The following is an 18,556-nucleotide window of genomic DNA, read 5'->3' as shown; positions in this document are numbered from 1 at the left end:
CAACATGCCTGAGAGTTAGCTTTAAGGCTGTTCTAGGAGCTAGCCAATAAATTTTGTAATTATAATTGAGTTAAGTCTATGGTCTTTTCCCAGGGGTCACAAACTCCATAACATTTAGAGGCACCAGTGAGAACCCTGGGAAACCCCAGAATCAGATCTAGAAATCTAGGATAGACCCTAAAGGGAGCAAGTCTAAAGAGGAATTGATTGGCCTTAGGAAGCCTAGGCCACAAGGCTGACACAAATTAAAGGTCACTGGTAGGGAACAGTTCCCAGGGAGGGCAAGTCCAAAGTAGTCATAATAGCTTCTAGGGCTCCTATGCAAAATGAAAATAGGAATTGTCAGTCAACATGCTTCTTTCAGGTTGGGTGGATCAGTGAGTTATTTTGTTCTGTTTTGGAGTCCAGATACTTGGAGAGACAAAAGATGATTAGACATGATCATAGACCCAGTCTCTGGGACAAAGGGGACACCCTCCTGTTCTTCTGGTTTGGGTCTATGAATGAAGATGGCAATCACGTATCTGAGTTCATCTGGTCTTCCAGATTGTGTTGATGTACTTACTGCCATTTCCCATTGTTTTGTTGTCTGAAGTAGAAATGTTTGGTTTCTTTGGAGACTCAGTTGTGTCATGTGATTTTTTTTTTTTTTGGAAGCTGTCATATGAGAGGATGTTTTGTTGAAGCAGACACTTGAGAAGACACATGATGTTTGGAAAGACTTTAAGTATAACTTCACAGACAGTGAATGACGCTCTTGTATTGGTTCACCTTGCAATGCTTTGGTGGTCTTTGCTGATCTTTACTTGCCATGAACTCATACAGAGAAAAAGTGCCAAAGAACTTCTGATGGTACTCCGGCTGCTTCTTGCTGTTCCCAAAGACTCATGCAGATTCACTGGAGCCTCGTAGTTTCTTCTGGATCAAAGTCACTGCTACTGATTGGTGTTTGGTGTTTGTGTTTGGACCAGACAGCCACTACTGATATGTGTTTGGAACACCCCCCCTCCCCCGAAGAACTACTTGTCGACATCCCCCATTTCTTATTAACCTTTCTCCTCCCTTACCTTTCGTTGGCAGACTCGAAGGGAGGTTGAAGCATTTAAGAACCCTTATTAAAGTAGGTTTTGAAAGATCTACGCCTACAGTTGTCTGTTAGATTTGTATTCTCAAGCTTTGTTGCAAATATGGAAATCAAACAGAGCACAGCTAAATTGCTCCTGAGCTGCATGCTACAGTACTGCCAGGATTTGCGAGAGGCTGACTGTTCTTGGCTGCCTCTACACTAGCTCCTCTCTGGAGCTTGCTCCATCCCTCTCACTGGCTCATGAAGCCTGCTGTTTAAGTCCCATAGGTGGTGCATCAGACACTTCTCTATGTCCTCCTGTTTGCAATCCTTTCCCCTTACTCTGCTTCTGAAGGGTCCCTCTTTTTTTCTATTTGATCTACCTCTCAGCTGGCTCCTATTTCTGGATACCACTACTCCCCATGCCACTGGGCTCGGGGTGATGTAGGCATTCCTGGCTCACAGTCCTCCCAAGCACCATAAGGTCCCTGTTCTGCCACCTCCTGCTTGCAAACTGATGCAGCTGGCCCACACCCAGAATTTCTTATCTCTAAGCCTTCTTTGTGCTCAGTTTGCTCTTGTCTCTCCCTCTGATCGCTGGGTTTATTTTTTCAGGGATCCTGATGTCTTTGGAAGGTTTCTTTTATGTTGTTCTACTTTATTAAGAAGGTAGCTCTGGAGTTTCAGTAAAGCCTCCCTCTCCCAACCCTAGCATATTTTGCTGAAATTTTTTCTTCAAATTTTCTGGCTCAGGTCATAGGGCCATCTAACTCTAGAAGATAGAAGAGACAGTGCTATGTGCTTTAAAACAGCTAAAATAGAAACTTTCAGTACCTTAGTATTTGTAAGCTTATTGAATGTAGTTAAAAACATGTAAAACCAAAAATCTACAAAGAAAACAAAACAACCTGGTGCCAACATTTTCCAAGTTCCTGCAGATGTCTGGGTTTTACAGTTTTCTGTTTAATGGCCTCTAGGTTATAGATATTATATATTTCTGCAACTTAATAACTTTATAAGAAAAAATACTTACTAAGCTCTCAGGTCACCTGCCTCCATCTGCAGACCCAAACTGGTTATGAAATAAAATAAAACCCTGTCTAAAATCTCTCAGTAAAAGCTTCTGATAGGCCTGCTGAAAATAACCAGAGCTGGACTTGTTAAAGGTTTAATATTCCTTCAAAAGAAGGAGATAGGCAAGGTCACTGGCCCTTCACCTAAGCATCCATTCACTCCGCCCTGAGTTATAAAGGACACCATGACATCCAATAACAGTACACTATGAAAGGACCACAAAAAAAAATAAGGCTCCCAATCTCTCTGTGGACTGGCTATGATTTCATCAAATTCCCAACCTCTCTATGGGATGTACTTAGAATTTAAGGTTTTATTGATACTAAGATAGCTTCAATTCAAAAATTGTAATTGTTTGTATGTGATTAGGCCCTAACTGCATGAGGCCTCAAGGTTTTCTGGAAAAAGTATGGTATACAGACTGAAAATTGGAATGAGGAGGGGACACCTACGTAACAATGTTATCTATACTGGGTAAGGCTCCATTGTCTAATCCCCCTAGGGAAAATTTTCTTGCAACAAACGGTAAATTTATTAGTTACTGTTATATCTTATATTACTTAATCTAAGTATTTTAATCAAAAGGGATTTATGTAAAATAGGATGGCTAAATGTAATTAAAATGTCTAGTTCTTTAATGTTTTTCCCCTTTCTTAGTTCTTTTTTTTACAAAGAAATGTTCTCTTATTCAAGGACATGGATATTCAAAACTCTTGCTGACACGTAAACTTTCTTTCTCTCCGGATTTGTAAGACCATGACTGGGAAAGGACCAAGGGAGACCTATAAAATTCCAAGCAAACCAGTTAGCTCAAAACTTACAATGAAAATGTTAATAATTAAAAACCTGTAGAAAGGTAATCTTAGTTCATTATTGCATATTTATATATAACTTAAAATCAACTCTTGTTGTCTTCCTTTTAGACTAAGGAAATAACATATATCCAAGATATTTTAGATTCTGATGGATGTTCTTCTATATTGATGGGTTTTGTCCTAAACACTTTAGATTTAAGAACCCCAACCTATGTCGAACAAATAGAATATATTTAATAAATAAGGTTTGTAAATTCCTTATTTATTTCTTATTCCTTATTACTAGTTAGCTCTACTCAGGCTAATAATAACGGACTTAAAGATGTATGTGTAGCCTCTTCGTCTTTGATAACCTTGTTAAACTTTAGCTATTTGGATAAAACTGAGTCATATAGGAAACTATGATATTCTATAATGGTACACTATGAAAGGATAAAAAAAAAAAGGTTTCTAATCCCTCTGTGGACTACATCTATGGTTTCATAAAAATTCCCAATCTCTCTATGAGCTGTGCTTAAAATTTAAATTTTAGTTTGATACCAGAGTTCAAATTCAAAAATTATTAATTTTTAAAACTAACACTTAATAGGAATAAAACTATAAAGATTCTAATCCTATTAAAGCTGCCAACTTATTATAAACTATCAAAGATAATTATGCAAGTTAATGTTCAGGTACCTTATAAAAGATCAAAAATTTTAATGATCAAACTGTGATCATTACGGTGATCAAAACTGTACTTGTAATCATGCAAAGCACAAATATAATCCATTTTTCAGGGACAAGCTTTATTTAGCTTCTGTGTATGTTTTCAAGGTTAAGCCTGAAACAAATAGCTAAAACCAAATAAAATTTGTTTAAAATCAAGTACACTCAATAAATTAAATGCTGCATTTCGGTATTCAGCTAGCTGACTTCAGATGAAGATGTAGAACTCTCAACAAGTCCTCATCAAGGGGCTCCTCATCTGAGGATGAGGGAGATTTGGTTCTCCCTGTTTGAGAGCTCCTCCTGACAGACCTCCGGAACTTGGGGGCAAGGAAGGGCTCCTGGTGGTGATCTCCAAGGCTTTTAGCCACTGTTGGGACCTTCCGAAAACTGGGCGCATTCCCTCTATTCCTGAGGCCCCGCTGGATCAGGCAGGGGCTGCCTTCGTTTAGTGACACAAACAGATCCTCAACTAGATCCCTGAGCTCACCCCAAGAGGAAGTTCTCAAGACAGGTTGCAGCCCCTCTTCGGGGTTCCAGGAGATTCTTTGGGTCCACTGCTGCTCTTCTCACTGCCATGGATCCACAGAATCATCCAGATCCTGGAGGGACAGCTGACAACGCCAGAACTTTGCTAAGCTGCTAAGTATAACTTTATTTGCACTAAACTTTTTGCCAATTAAGATCAAATATTAGGCTCTTCCGCCGCCATTTTAAATCTAGCTCCATACAACGCTCCGCCGCCGCTGCTGCCAGGACCCCCTTGCCGACCCGCCACCATGGAGGACATGAATGATTACAGCAACATAGAGGATTTCGCAGAGGAATCCAAGATCAACGCGAGCAAGAACCAGCAGGATGACGGTAAAATGTTTATTGGAGGCTTGAGCTGGGATACAAGCAAGAAAGATCTGACTGAATATTTGTCTCGATTTGGGGAAGTTGTAGACTGCACTATTAAAACAGATCCAGTCACTGGAAGATGGAGAGGATTTGGATTTGTGATTTTCAAAGATGCTGCTAGTGTGGACAAGGTTTTGGAACTGAAAGAACACAAACTGGATGGCAAATTGATAGACCCCAAAAGAGCCAAAGCTTTAAAGGGGAAAGAACCCCCTAAAAAGGTTTTTGTGGGTGGATTGAGTCCAGATACTTCAGAAGAACAAGTTAAAGAATACTTTGGAGCCTTTGGAGAGATAGAAAATATTGAGCTTCCCATGGATACAAATCAAATGAAAGAAGAGGATTCTGTTTTATCACATATACAGATGAAGAGCCAGTAAAGAAACTGTTAGAAAGCAGATACCATCAAATAGGTTCTGGGAAGTGCGAAATCAAAGTTGCACAACCCAAAGAGGTGTACAGGCAGCAGCAGCAGCAACAGAAAGGTGGCAGAGGGGCTGCAGCTGGTGGAAGAGGTGGTGCTAGGGGACGCGGAAGAGGTCAGGGCCAAAACTGGAACCAAGGATTTAATAACTATTATGATCAAGGATATGGAAATTATAATAGTGCCTATGGTGGTGATCAGAACTATAGTGGCTATAGCGGCTATGATTATATCGGGTATAACTATGGGAACTATGGATATGGACAGGGATATGCAGACTACAGCGGTCAGCAGAGCACTTACGGCAAGGCTTCCCGTGGGGGCGGCAACCACCAGAACAATTACCAGCCCTACTAAAGGAGGACACTGGGAGAGCAGGAGGTGTAAAGAAACCATCTTACAGGACGACATTGAAGATTGCTTGATCTTCTGTTGACCTACGATGATTATTTTGTAAAAGACTGTAGTGTACGACACAATTGTGTCCAACTGTATATAGCTGCCAATTAGTTCCTTTGTTTTTACTTTGTCCTTTGCTACCTGTGTTATGACTCAATGTGGATCTGTGTTTATACAAATTTTTATTTGTGTGGTTTCATGTTAAACCTCAAATAAATGTTTCCTTATGTGAAAAAAAAGATTAAATATTAGCCTTGAAGTACTGAATGCCTAACAGGAAGTGTCCCGTTCAGTTCTCAGGAAGAGGCTGATCATTGCAGGTCCCTGGCTGAAAGTGACTCGTCACCCCCAGGAGAATGTGTAAATTCTGAATGTAAATCCAAAGAGGACTGAAAAGTACAGTGTTCAAGCAGGGATTACATTTTATGGAAATATTTTCATGTGTGATACTGTATTTTTTAAAAGTATTTTTGTGTTATTTTCTGGTTATTTTCCTGCATTAAAAGACCAGCAGCTTGTTATGTTCAAAAAAAAAAAAAAAGATGCAGAACTCTCAGCTGCTCCTGCACCATACCTGCCTGGACACCGCCTCGTTCCTTCCTTGATGATAATGGACTGAATGGATGATAATGTAAGCCAGCTCCATTAAATGTTGTCCTTATCAAAAAAACAAACAAAAAGAAAAAAGAAAGAAATGAGTTCAGAATGTAGTAAGGAAAGTAGAAGTTCTCAAAGATCATGTGTGCTTTCGCTATTGATTTTGTTTAGAACAAAGTGTTAGGGTGACATGTAATTATTAACATTTGTCTCCATTAACATTTAGCATTGTGGAACAAGCCTATACCCCCAGCTGAATGTGTAAGCCAGGTCATAGACATCAGTGAACCAATAGGCAATGTAAAGAAACTACTAGAACCAAGACTACAGTGTTCTTCGGATGCCCATGAAACTTGCCTGCAAGATATTCAGCTGGATCCAGACCGAAGCTTGTTTGATCAAGGAGTGGAAACAGATGGGACTGTACAGCTTAGTGTACAGGTAATTTCTTACCAAGGAATTGAGCCAAAGTTAAACATTCTTGAAATTGTTAAGACTGCGGAAACAGTCGAAGTGGTCATTGATCCAGACGCCCACCATGCAGAAGCAGAAGCGCATCTCGTTGAAGAAGCTCAAGTGATAACTCTTGATGGCACCAAACATATTACAACCATTTCAGATGAGACCTCGGAGCAAGTGATGGGCCGCTGCACTGGAAGGCTACAGAAAAGACAGGAGCGTCTTGGGATCCCCTATGATCCTATACAGTGGTCCACAGACCAAGTCCTGCATTGGGTGGTTTGGGTAATGAAGGAGTTCAGCATGATTGATATAGACCTCACCACAATCAATATTTCGGGAAGAGAATTATGTAGTCTCAACCAAGAAGATTTTTTTCAGCGGGTCCCTCGGGGAGAAATTCTCTGTGGTCATCTGGAGCTTCTTCGAAAATATGTTTTGGCAAGCCAAGAGCAACAGATGAATGAGATAGTCACAACTGACCAGCCTGTACAGATTATTCCAGCATCAGTGCCTTCTGCTACACCGACTATGATTAAAGTTATAAACAGTAGTGCAAAGGCAGCTAAAGTACAAAGATCCCCAAGGATTTCAGGGGAAGATAGAAGCTCACCGGGGAACAGAACAGGAAACAATGGTCAGATCCAACTATGGCAGTTTTGCTAGAACTTCTTACTGACAAGGATGCTCGAGACTGTATTTCTTAGGTTGGTGATGAAGGTGAATTTAAGCTAAATCAGCCTGAATGGGTTGCTCAAAAATGAGGACAACGTAAAAACAAGCCTACCGTGAACTATGAGAAACTTAGCCATGCATTACGGTATTATTATGATAGGGACGTGATTTGTAAAGTTCAAGGCAAGAGATTTGTGTACAAATTTGTTTGTGACTTGAAGACTCTTAAATGATACAGTGCAGCAGAACTGAACCGCTTGGTCACGGAATGCGGACAGAAGAAACTCGCAAAGATGCAGCTCCACGGAATCGCGCAGCCGGTCACAGCCGTAGCACTGGCGGCTGCCTCTCTCCAAACAGAAAAAGACAATTGAGAGCTAGGACCTCCTGGGAGTCTTAAGGTTTTTCTTAAATATTTAGAGCAAGCTTTGCTCTAACCTTTATTACTGAATCTGAATCTTATTTCTAGAGTGTACAATCTGATGCATGATTTTTTTTTATAACTACTTCATACTCTTGAAAAAAAAATGCTGCATTTCAAACTCCTGAGCATTCTGCTGAATAATGCCATATTAAATGCCATGTTTAATGTCATAAAATCCTCCCATTATAGACAAAACTGTCAGCTTCTAGTGGCAGCTCTATGGTCTCCTTCAAAGAAGACAACAGGGCACAAATGACTCCCACCTAGATTGTGGTAACACCAACCACTGAGCAAAGAAATGCCCCGTTGTTCCATTGCCTGCTGGCAGGACACTGTCCAAACTGTGGGCAAACAGGACATGGGAGAATTGACTGCCCCTTTTTATCTCCCAAGGTAGGCCAGTCTCTCAAGTTCTTTACACACACACACACACACACACACACACACACACGCCCCTCAGATCTGAGTCTGGTATCCGAAGGTTAATATTGCCCTATATGGCAATGATAAACTTAACGCTGCCCTGTGTGACTGCCAAAGACCAATGACCTCTGCCCTCAAGACCACCATGGAGGAATCGAGGATAACTGGGTATGTCCTTGCTGTTTTAATGGACACAAAGGCCATCTGGATGATACTGCCTGCTCAAATGTATCCTTCTCAAAGCTCTGATGATGCTGACGGCTAACTGTAACTTTGCTAGTTTGACAGCAGCAAGCAGACACAAACCCTCCTCCTCCATGGCTGTAGCAGCCTGGTTAGTCTATTTCAGATGTAAAAATCAGGTCTTGCTTTTTCTAGAGCTGTTAGCTCTCCTCCTGAAAAAGACAGACTCATACTGTTTACCTGACTAAGAGAGATCTGGAGTTTCTGAAGGTTATGAGGTTCTAGGAAAATGATTTGGGGTCCGAATTGTAGAGGATGTAAAAGTTTAAGCAAATTAAAGGAGTCTAAGAAAGTAATGTAACATATATAAATGCAAGTTATAAAAGTAAAGGCTTAAATAAGATATGAGAGTCTGAAAAATGATTTAGGATATGTAAATGCAAGTTATAAAGGTCTAAAAAGTAATTAAATCAATAGAATTAAGATTTTCCCCTAAGCTCCTTAACTCTACCTTCTGATCCTAGTCTATATTTGTCCCAGCAGGCTTCTAATCAACTAAAGACTGAAAACTACTCCAAACACACCAGCCTCAGGTGATCCTTTGAAACCAGCAAGCCCTGGACTTAAAGCCAATGTAAACCAGATGCTTCTGATAAATTTCCTATCAGCTTGCGCTCCTGCTTTGGACCAGCATTTCAGATTTCTCCAGAGCTACCTGCACGTCCCTACTACCAGATGGTTCAGCAGAACATGGGCAGCAAGCCAGATGTGGCTGGCCTCTCCAGGACTTTGACTGGTATGCCAGCCCTCCTGAGTGCTAATGACATAGTCCTACTTCAGCTGAGAAGCAGTTACAGAAGAGACTTCTTGTCCCTTATCATTAACAAAAGGCTGGAATGTTGTGTCCAACGAAAACAAGTTTCCTTCTATCAAGGGAGTCATTTCCCTTTCACTGCCAAAAAGGACAAATGACTGTCTATGATTAGCACATTGAAGCTCCAAGCTCACTCGTACTGGTCTCCTGGCTCTTTCAGTATTACAATTACCTGTTAAAACCTGAGAGTTACAAAAAGCGCTACTCAAGAAGAGGGCTGGTGACCAACCCAGCTCAGTCAGTCAACCGGGTCTCAAGGGAGTGAGGATAGAAAAAGAAGAAAAACAAGTAGACAAAATTATAACGTGGCTCCAGCCCATACTGAGGCTGAAGTAGCTTTATTTCTCTCCAGCCTGCTTTTATATCATTCTAGGTACATCCAAAAAACATGGTCAGTTCTCCGGTCAAAGACAAAGTCACCAAGCGAAGTAGTAAACAAGATCACACAAGATAGTAGTTAACTAAAGTAGTGAGCAAAGGGATCACCTAAGGTAGTAATTCAGCAAAGCAGTAAACTGTTTCTAATATTCTTAGCTGAGCCCAGTGACAAATGCCAAATTCCTAAAAGCTGCACCGAAAGCTCTCAACAGGCTGGGATCTGATTAATAATGACTTAATTAAAACATCAACCATTAGCCCTACATAACTGCAAATCAGTGATTTCATTCATATCAGCTAGAGCCAGTGGGGGATATGATAGCAGGCATCCACCTAGGTACTCAATAGTACTTTGTCTCAAACTCCAACCCCTGGAAGATAAGTTCCCGGTAATCCCGAATCAGTGACCCCCATCCAAAAATGTGTAGCTGTGACCATCTACTTGTTATGAAATGACTAATTGCTTTTTTGGCTTCTGTAACTTGCTTATGCAAATACCCAAAGATTGTTTTGAGTTGCCTTAACCACTTGACTTGGCAAAACAGACCAGGTTTTCTTGCTTGTGTAAATATTAAAGGTCTTCTTGTGGTTTTTCTCCCTTTAAAAAAAAAAAAGAAACCCTTCCCGTTCCCCTCTTTCAGGACATGCCTGAGATTTGGTTCTAAGGCTGTTTGTCCTGCTAGAGGCTAACCAGCAAATCTTTTAATTATAACTGGATTGAGCCTATGGTCTTTTCCCAGGGGTCACATACTCCATATACCAGCCCAGTTGAAACCCACATGCCCACTTAAGGCTTTTGGTGATATGTAATGGAGAATCCTTCTGAGAGGGGTTCTGCCGAGTCCCTGGTTGGCAACACCAGGGGTTGGCCAGCCGCAAAGCTTCTCTGTCTGTATTCTTTCTCTCTGGCTTCACTATGGGCTGTGAACCATTCCTCCCATGGCTTTCTCACAGAATCTCACATGGAGATGAGCTAAGTTAAATGTATTGTGTAGTCTCAGCATTCTGGCTGAGCTGCAAATCCCTTTGCTGCTGCCTCTAAAGTCTCAGTATCCAACAGCTTTAGCACAGGGCACATGTCTACCCACATTCCTGTCATACCTTCCATTTAACCCTCAGGGAATACATAAGCTTCATGATTGCTCTTGGAAACATCCTTGTTTGCACCTCTTGACCATTAGATAGTAGATAACTTTTGAATGGATGATCTTCCATAACCTTGCTCTTAGAGCCATCCTGTGGTCTTGGAGCCATCCTGTCATCCTGGAGCTGAGATCCATGGATTCCATAGTCCCAAATCTCTCTCAGTATTTCATGACTGTCCTTAACATAAAGCAGAAGAGAAGCCCTGCTTGTCTTGGCAATACAACCCAGCATGCTGCTCAGGACTTTAGGAGGTAGAAAACCTTTGACTGGCTTTGACAGGGATGGACTCGGACTTCCTGACGTAGCTTCATTTAGTCCCAGTTCGTTTTTGTGTAAAATGTCTCTCTTTTCTTGCTTCAAGTTTTATTCCTAGAGACCCCTCTTGTCCTGTCCTGTGTGCAAGGGAGGAGAAGTGGAGAGTCCTGCAGCACGAGTGATGACCATGTGTCCTGAAGACAGATGTTCAGTCAAGAAGCCATGAAGATAATTACATCCTCCAGGCCAGTCACCCGGCTCTTGCTAAGATTCACAAGCGACTTCTGACATTAGAAAATGGCAGAATCTGAACCCAGGTTACGTATTAATCATCCAGGGCAGGGAAGGGGGTTCAAACACCATCACTGGGGGATTTCAGTGTTGGCCTGATTAACAGGGAGTTTTAGTGAAATTAACGAACATGATTTAGGAGTGTGAGATGACATAAAACATATCTTCTCTAAAGCCTCCTTTTAGTGATGACTGAGAGGTATTTGCCACATTGCACATTATAGGCTGAGAAAGCCACTGTAGGTTCCTGAAGACACGCAGACACCCGTGTGAGGCACACCTGGTCCCATACAGGTTGACAGAGCCAGAATAGATGTTGGAATAACATGACCTGTGACCGTCTCATGATGTGACTTTGTGTGGCACCACCCCTAATTGTAATAGGTTTCCTAGAAGCTGGTAGTGCTGATCTTTAAAGTGAGTGAATGCTTTGGTTTATAACAGGACTGCACGTAGCAGGAAGCCTCACTACATGACCCACCTATGATCAACAGCCAGAAGATGACCTTACGCTCCAGTCCCCATGCCTTTATCGTCACAGTCCCAGGACTGTGGGTGCATATTATTAAGTACCACTGCACATACACACCAAGAGAGAAGTACACATAGGCATGTGTATGCATGTATCCCAAATGCATACGGATGTGCATGACTGTGCAAATTTTTGCAAAGCTCCATTGGAAGGTCTGCGTGGAGAGAATAGCAACTCTGACTACAAAGCTCTGGAGTTACTTTAGAAAGGCTTTGAGGAAGAACTCAGACACGAACAAACCAGTATCAGAAGGACTAATCTTTCCAGAGGAAGGCTCTGACAAGCTCCCCTCTGCAAGATTTTTTTTCCCTCTCCTGCTTTTAAACAGAGTGATTTCTTACCTTCAATGTCAGTAATCTGTGGGTGTATTTTCAGAAGCTGTGTTGGAAGAAAATAGTCCATTTTAAATCCAAGGTTCACTTATAACTGATCTTTGCCTGAGATTTCTGCAAACTCACAGACATAAGTAGCACCCTACTCCCAGCCCCAGGCAGGAGCTCTGGGTGGGATGGGGAGAGCCAGCCTGTTCTAAGCTCCCTCTGGACTAGCCTGTGATTTTTGCTAAACTCACAAACACTAATCTCGTGTCCAATTAATTATTCTACTGTACTTACTCATCATTGACATTTTCTTCACCACTTTAGATTCTCCAGAGATTAAACTCATTGTTTTCAGAAAGGGCCAAGCCCATGGGAGTGCTATTCCCATCTCTAGACTTAGAATGGATTTTTTTTTTTCAAAACCCAGCAGTTGATTTATTTTCTGTCTGCTTCCAAGGCACACATAACTCATCTGGAGGACTATAAAGCAAAATTCCATTCAATGCTTCTGAATAAAACATTTGTCCCTGAATCTTCAGACAGTCATTTATGTATGACAGGATTCTGAGGGGTGGGGGGCAGAAAGCTGCTAAAATATTCCAGGGGAGACACAAGGCCAAGGGCACTTGACATTTCTTGCCTCTACAGCTCACAAGGGGCCCAGTAAGGAGAAGGGATAGCAGGGTGCTGCTGGCCTTCCCGTCACAGTTCCAAAGCAGTTCAGGCACAATACTTCTAGATTTCCTTGGAAACTCTACAGCTGCCCCATGTATCCTTGGAGAAGGAAACGGAGCCTTCTCCATGTGATTAACCACAGTCGGGGCACAGAATATCAACCTGGAGACAGATGGTTAGTGCCAGGGGCTTGTTAGCTAGTAAGTCACAGGCTTCTGTGACACCTTAGATCATGGGTTCTCAACATTCCTAACGCTGAGACTGGTTAATACAGTTCCTCATGCTGTGGTGACCCCCGACCATAAAATTATGTTCACTGCTACTTCATATAATTTTTCTATTGCTGTGAGTCATAATGTAATATCTGTGTTTTCTGGTGGTCCTAGTGACCCCTGTGAAAGGTCTTTTGACACCGAGGGGTCGCGACCCACAGGTTGAGAACGACCGCTTTAGACCATGCGTGTGCCTTTCTATACTCTTGAACTGCCACTCAGCTCTGCCTGCCTTCTGCAATAAAACTCCCTTTGAAGCTTGACTTTATTCTAAAATTCCTCTCTAAAAGTCATGTTTCTGTCACATGTGGGTGACATAGAGAAGAAAGGCTATGTGTGCACTTGGTGTTCTGACGTGTGAATATCTGACTGAGCAGTGGCCTAACATTTTCTGTCAAAAGCAAGCCTGAGACAACCACTAGTTCAGCACTGCACAGGCATGAGGAGGCAGCCTGGGGAGGCTCCCAGGGGAGAGAGCAAGCCAGAGACTAGAAGAACCCTGCCTGGGATTCTGGCCCTGGGAGGGATTTAGCCTGAGGCTGATGACCCTCCTATGGGGCTACTTGGGCAAGCCTGGACAAGGAGCCCAAGATGACCCCTGCCTAGTGCCATAATGCACAAGTAGGGTATAGTACTCTCGAAGCCACCTCTTAGTTAGGGTTTTACTACTATGAACAGACACCATGACCAAGGCACCTCTTCTAAGGGCAACATTTAACTGGGGCTGGCTTATAGGTTCAGAGGTTCAGTCCATTATCATCAAGGTAGGAGCATGGCAGCATTCAGGCAGGCAAGGTGCAGGAGGAGTTGAGAGTTCTACATCTTCATCTGAAGGCTGCTAGCAGAAGACTGACTCCCAGGGAGCTTCGATGAGGGTCTTAAAGCCCACACCCACCGTGACACACCTACTTCAACAAGGCCACACCTTCTAATGGTGCCACTCCCTGGGCCGAGCATATATGAGCCATCACACCACCTCAGATTCTCAGAGACCATGGGCGCCACTAAGAGAAGCAAGTAAGTGAAGGAGAAATAGAAGAGAAAGAGACACAGAAGGATGTGGGCACAATGAAGAGTGGCAGAACTGGAGACTCGAGGATAGGGAGGAGCAGCCTGATGTGAGGAGCCAGTGATGCCAACAGGGACCACAGTGAGGGCCTGGCCTGTGCTGCCACCTGGGTTCACATCTAGGTCTGTGGCACTGCAGCAGCAGGAATCTGTTACCACCAAAAGCCAGGCAGACATCCCTGGTCTGAGCTGCCTACCGGGGACATGTTGTTGTCTGAGAGCAGTGCAGTTCTGCCTAAACCCGCTGGGCATCTTGGGAGAGCTAGTCCCAGGGGCATGAGATCAGGAGAGCTGATCTTACCCTAGCCAGCTGCACTCAGGAGAGTGGCCCCGCACACTGTGGGAGTTTTGAGTTGCATGTGAGGTCTGCGCTGAGGGTATGAGTGTGGGAGAGCCAGCTCAGATACCTCTCAGGCCCAGATCCACAGTGGTGAATCAGTCCACCTCAACATCTACCCCATCCATGAACTGCTGGAGTACGCCGACGGTCCTATAGATCCAAAGCTACAGGGTCTCCATGACATAGGACAAAACAGAATATCTAAGAGGAGTCCTAGTGGGGTCCCAGTATTGATAGAGTAGCAGAAGACTGAGGTCATTACCAGACCGAGGAGTCATTGCAATGAACATTTGCAAGCAAGAAGCATAGGCAAAATGACATGCTATGGGGCAGAGTGTGACACACTGTAGCTTCCACAATGAGATTTTTTTTTTCCTCTGTTGAGGGAGAGTTTGAAACAGTGATGGGCAGGTATGAGGGGGGGTGAGTGGGATTGGGGTGCTTGATGTAAAATACATGAAGAACCAATAAAAGTTTTTTGTTTTTGTTTTTTAAGTCATTTGTGGCTGTCTATGAAGTTCATGTCTCTACTTCTAGAGACAAAGAATCAGCAAGCCACAGGGTGACATTAGTGGACATTGATTATCCAGAGCTCTAGCCCTCTGAGTTATGCTCACCTGGGAGGATAAAGGTCCTGTCACATTCAGGGACCCTTCTCCTGCTTTTCCTAACACAGCTGAAATGACTAAATTTAATCTAGTCATTTCTAAGTTTTCCTTTCACCCTTAGTGCCAGTGTGGTTTTTGTGGCGTTTGGTCCATGCTTTCTGACTCGTACTGACGGTGTCCTTAAGTCTCTCTCACACTAGAAACAAGGACAAAACCGCTACTGTTAAGGTAGGAGAGGACTTAACCAAAGCCTAGTGGCTGCCACAGGCTCACACTGCTTCAGGAACTATGTAAGGGTAGGGCACAGACTTGAAGTTTTTCAAAGAAGCATTTATTTTAAAAGGGTGCTGGCATCCTCCTTAATTCATTTGATAAACACACACAGGGAAAATGTTAAATTATGGGACACTGTTCAGTTGATGAAGGACTTCATTCACTTTCTCCAGCAGAGTAGAAAGATGTAAAAGGCACCCAGGAAACACGTGAAATGCATTTGTGAAAGCAAGTAAATAAATCTGGGAAGGTAATTCCCATAGAATTAGAATTAAGAGGAAAATAACACAAAATCTTCTTACTCGTGATTCTGTAATTACCCCCTATTGATAAATAAAAAATAGAGGTGTGAGGACCAAGCCTGGCTTCACTTTGAAGACAGGAGCCATTCTGTCGCACTGTTAAGATGTTTCCATTTACTGTAAGAGCTGAGTTTCCTGGAAACTGACCTGCCTCAACCTATGACCTTGACTTGTCTTTGAGAACACCCTAACCCTCCCTAATCAGTGATATGTGATGATTTTTTTTGGGGGGGAGTGAGGTTTTTCTGTTCTTCCTAACTGCCTCATTGTCTTCTGAAATCTGCTTTGCATCCACTCAAGAATTTACTCCTTAAAAAGGCCCTGAGGAACAGACTTAGCACTGTTCTCTCTAACCCAACTTATGAGGCAGTCACTGGCCAGCTCTCTGTTGCATCCCAATAAAATACAGCTTGCTTAAAATTGGCTCAAAAATTGTGGCAGTGGTCTACTCTTACCTGGTGAGATTAACAGGGGGACAGGAAGTGTAGTGGGGAAGGCAGATGTTCTTCAGGGAAAGAGTTCAGTGCAGAGCTGAGCCCAGATCCACAAGTTAGTGTGGGGGTGGGGGTGTCAGAGGATGAAAGGCCAATAAGAGAAAGACAGGAGAGGTATCAGGGGCGGGGCTCTGGTTGAATAAACCAATCATGCTGAAATATGTCACCTTGGTGAGAACTTCACTGTCATCTAGTCCTAATTACCCCTCCCCCCAATCCCTCCTCCAAAGTCCACTGACAGAAAAAGTTGAGCACAGGTCTCTGACACAGGACCCTGGAAGGTTACTTTCAAAGCCTTGCCCAGAGAACACTTGAGATCCTTGGTCACCACAGCTGAGGCAGGGGGTTAGGAGATCAGTGAAGAAGGAGGTTCTTTGGGACTATCATGACAAAGTAGCCATGGCAGCAGAAGCCTGGAACCCTTCCTGGTTGGCTGCACATAGGAGATAGAGCCTGCACAGGAAAACGTACTTCATATAAATGATCTGTAAAAAGGTTACAGGTCCTCTCATGAGTGCCCAGCTGCAGACTGAGGTCCAGGTCTGACACAGTTCCAAGTGTCTGCGTTTTTCCTAAACTTGGTGAACTATCGAATTTCCTGTAACTGCCCCTGAGTTAAGAGCCACAAGACCCAGAGGATCCCAGAGAGTCCCAGCGTTGTCATCCGAGCTCAGATCCATCCACACCTGTAACACAGGGTCTGAAAGGGAGCATCTGCTCTTGTCCTCAGCTGCAAATGCAGACATAGGTAGGCTACACTGCTTCTTCCACTCTGAGACTTAGAAGCCCTGTGCCCCAGCATCCCTCCATTCCCAATGATAGTGTAACAAAAGCAAATCCCAGCAAACATGACTTAAGAAAGGAAGGACTTCTTTCGTGTACTTTTAGAGGGCTTAGTCAATTATCACGGGGTCCCAGGCTTTCAGTAGGGGGGTGTGGTAGATCAGGACAGTTCAACCAGGAAGCAGAGACAAATGGACTGCTAGCCATCGTCTAGCTGTCTTGTGTTCTGGCCCCTTACTCCTTCTAGATTCTAACCTGTGCAATGGGTTATATTCAGAGTGGGTTTCTCCGTCAGTTCAATAGGCTCAAAGGATGGCATAGCAGAGGTGTGCTTCAGTCTTCTAGGTGATTCCAAATCCAGTCCAGGTGAACAGCGGAGACGGTCCTGTTGCCCTTTCAAAGTCTGATATGGCGGGCCACATTTAATTTCTTTTCATACCTTAACAGGAACTTTGATCTTGTCTTCATTTATTCTGCCATCAGCGTTTCTGAAATTGAGGAAGCCTAACCATGTTTATACTAATACTGAGTTTTCCAGTGACTGGGAGAAACAGTTTGGTGCTGGGAGCCAGTCCCTGGGGGAGAGAAGATCAAAGCTGATTCCTCTATGAGAGCCCAGGACCTGCAGTGAGAAACAGGATTTTGTTCCATTTCTTAAAAATCTTCCATGCTACAGGGCAGTCTTCAAACCTTTCTTTGTGAGTACCACAGACTTACTAAAAACTTGAATATAAATGATATCCATAGCAACCATGCATACATATAATTTCCTTGGTCTCGTCTTCCAACTGTATTCAAGGAGTGAGCTCAAGCTTCTAGGCTTGTGTGGTGTCTTTACCTATTGAGCCGTCTTGCTGGCCCAGTTATAACAATTTATCCTCACTCTCTTCCTGCTGTTCTTGCATTCTGATGGGTGAACAATGTTTAACCTTTTCCATTAGTTAGCACGAGTCTTGAGCTTTGTCTTGTGATCTATGAAAGCCTGAATTTTTAGTTTGGATATTCAGCCTAGACCCATTTCCTAAAGATGATAACTGAATACCCTTGCTTGGCTTGTAAAACTCAGTTCTTTTTCACGTCCTTATTTTGCTTAGAAATAGAACCGACTATAGACATCTAATTCTCTCTGTCCACCACTGAGTCAGAATGCTGATTGAGCCATGGAATGTCAGCTCAGGAGGTTTTGGAGACTGGCTGAGCCATCTCTCTCACTGCAATGAGATGCCATTGACCTCCAGGGGACGTGCTACTTACAGGACTGCCCTTTTAATGTGCTAACAAAACAATCGCAGGGTGGACCATGAGATGTGACACACTTGTGATCGGAAGACTGAGTATAACTTATTATTTGGCTTTTTGATCATGTGATCATGTGACATAGAAGATGTTCACATGCCTGTCTTCCTCCCATACATTGAAGACTGAAAGAGACTGAAAAGAGGAAGCGAGGGTGGAAGTAATGGTGTAGACAGGGAACAAGCTGCTTCGAGCTGCTGAGTCTGCCTATGTCCTGCCAAGGCACTGGGCATGGTAGGGTTCCTACCTGGCTCACAATTGTCATTTAACACAGAAACAAAGAACAATCTGGAAGGAGGCAAGGGCTGTTTCTCACCAGGCACCAGGAAGGATCCTGAGACACAATGTTCTGGGTATCTAGACAGAGAGAAAGTGACTCAGTCCTTTTACAGATACAGATCCAATAGGCATCTGAAGGCTTCCGAGTATCACACCTTCTTACCTCATGACCTGCTTTAAACAACAGATGAATAAAAATGAAGTCTAAATCTTAAGCTAT

At 43.2% G+C, this 18,556-nt stretch overlaps 3 pseudogenes; all 3 read left to right on the top strand.

The window, feature by feature from the left end:
* The first annotated feature begins 4,427 nt into the window (after positions 1 to 4,427).
* LOC114624949 lies at positions 4,428 to 5,520 on the top strand (annotated as a pseudogene).
* A 225-nt stretch (positions 5,521 to 5,745) lies between these two features.
* LOC114624860 lies at positions 5,746 to 7,494 on the top strand (annotated as a pseudogene).
* A 5,690-nt stretch (positions 7,495 to 13,184) lies between these two features.
* Positions 13,185 to 13,282, top strand: LOC114624985 (annotated as a pseudogene).
* Positions 13,283 to 18,556: the final 5,274 nt, after the last annotated feature.

This window comes from Grammomys surdaster, unplaced genomic scaffold, assembly GCF_004785775.1.
Source record: "Grammomys surdaster isolate TR1022 unplaced genomic scaffold, NIH_TR_1.0 211, whole genome shotgun sequence".
NCBI lineage: Eukaryota > Metazoa > Chordata > Mammalia > Rodentia > Muridae > Grammomys > Grammomys surdaster.
Note: the sequence above shows the minus strand (reverse complement) of the source record. Positions and strands in the feature narration are given on the sequence as shown.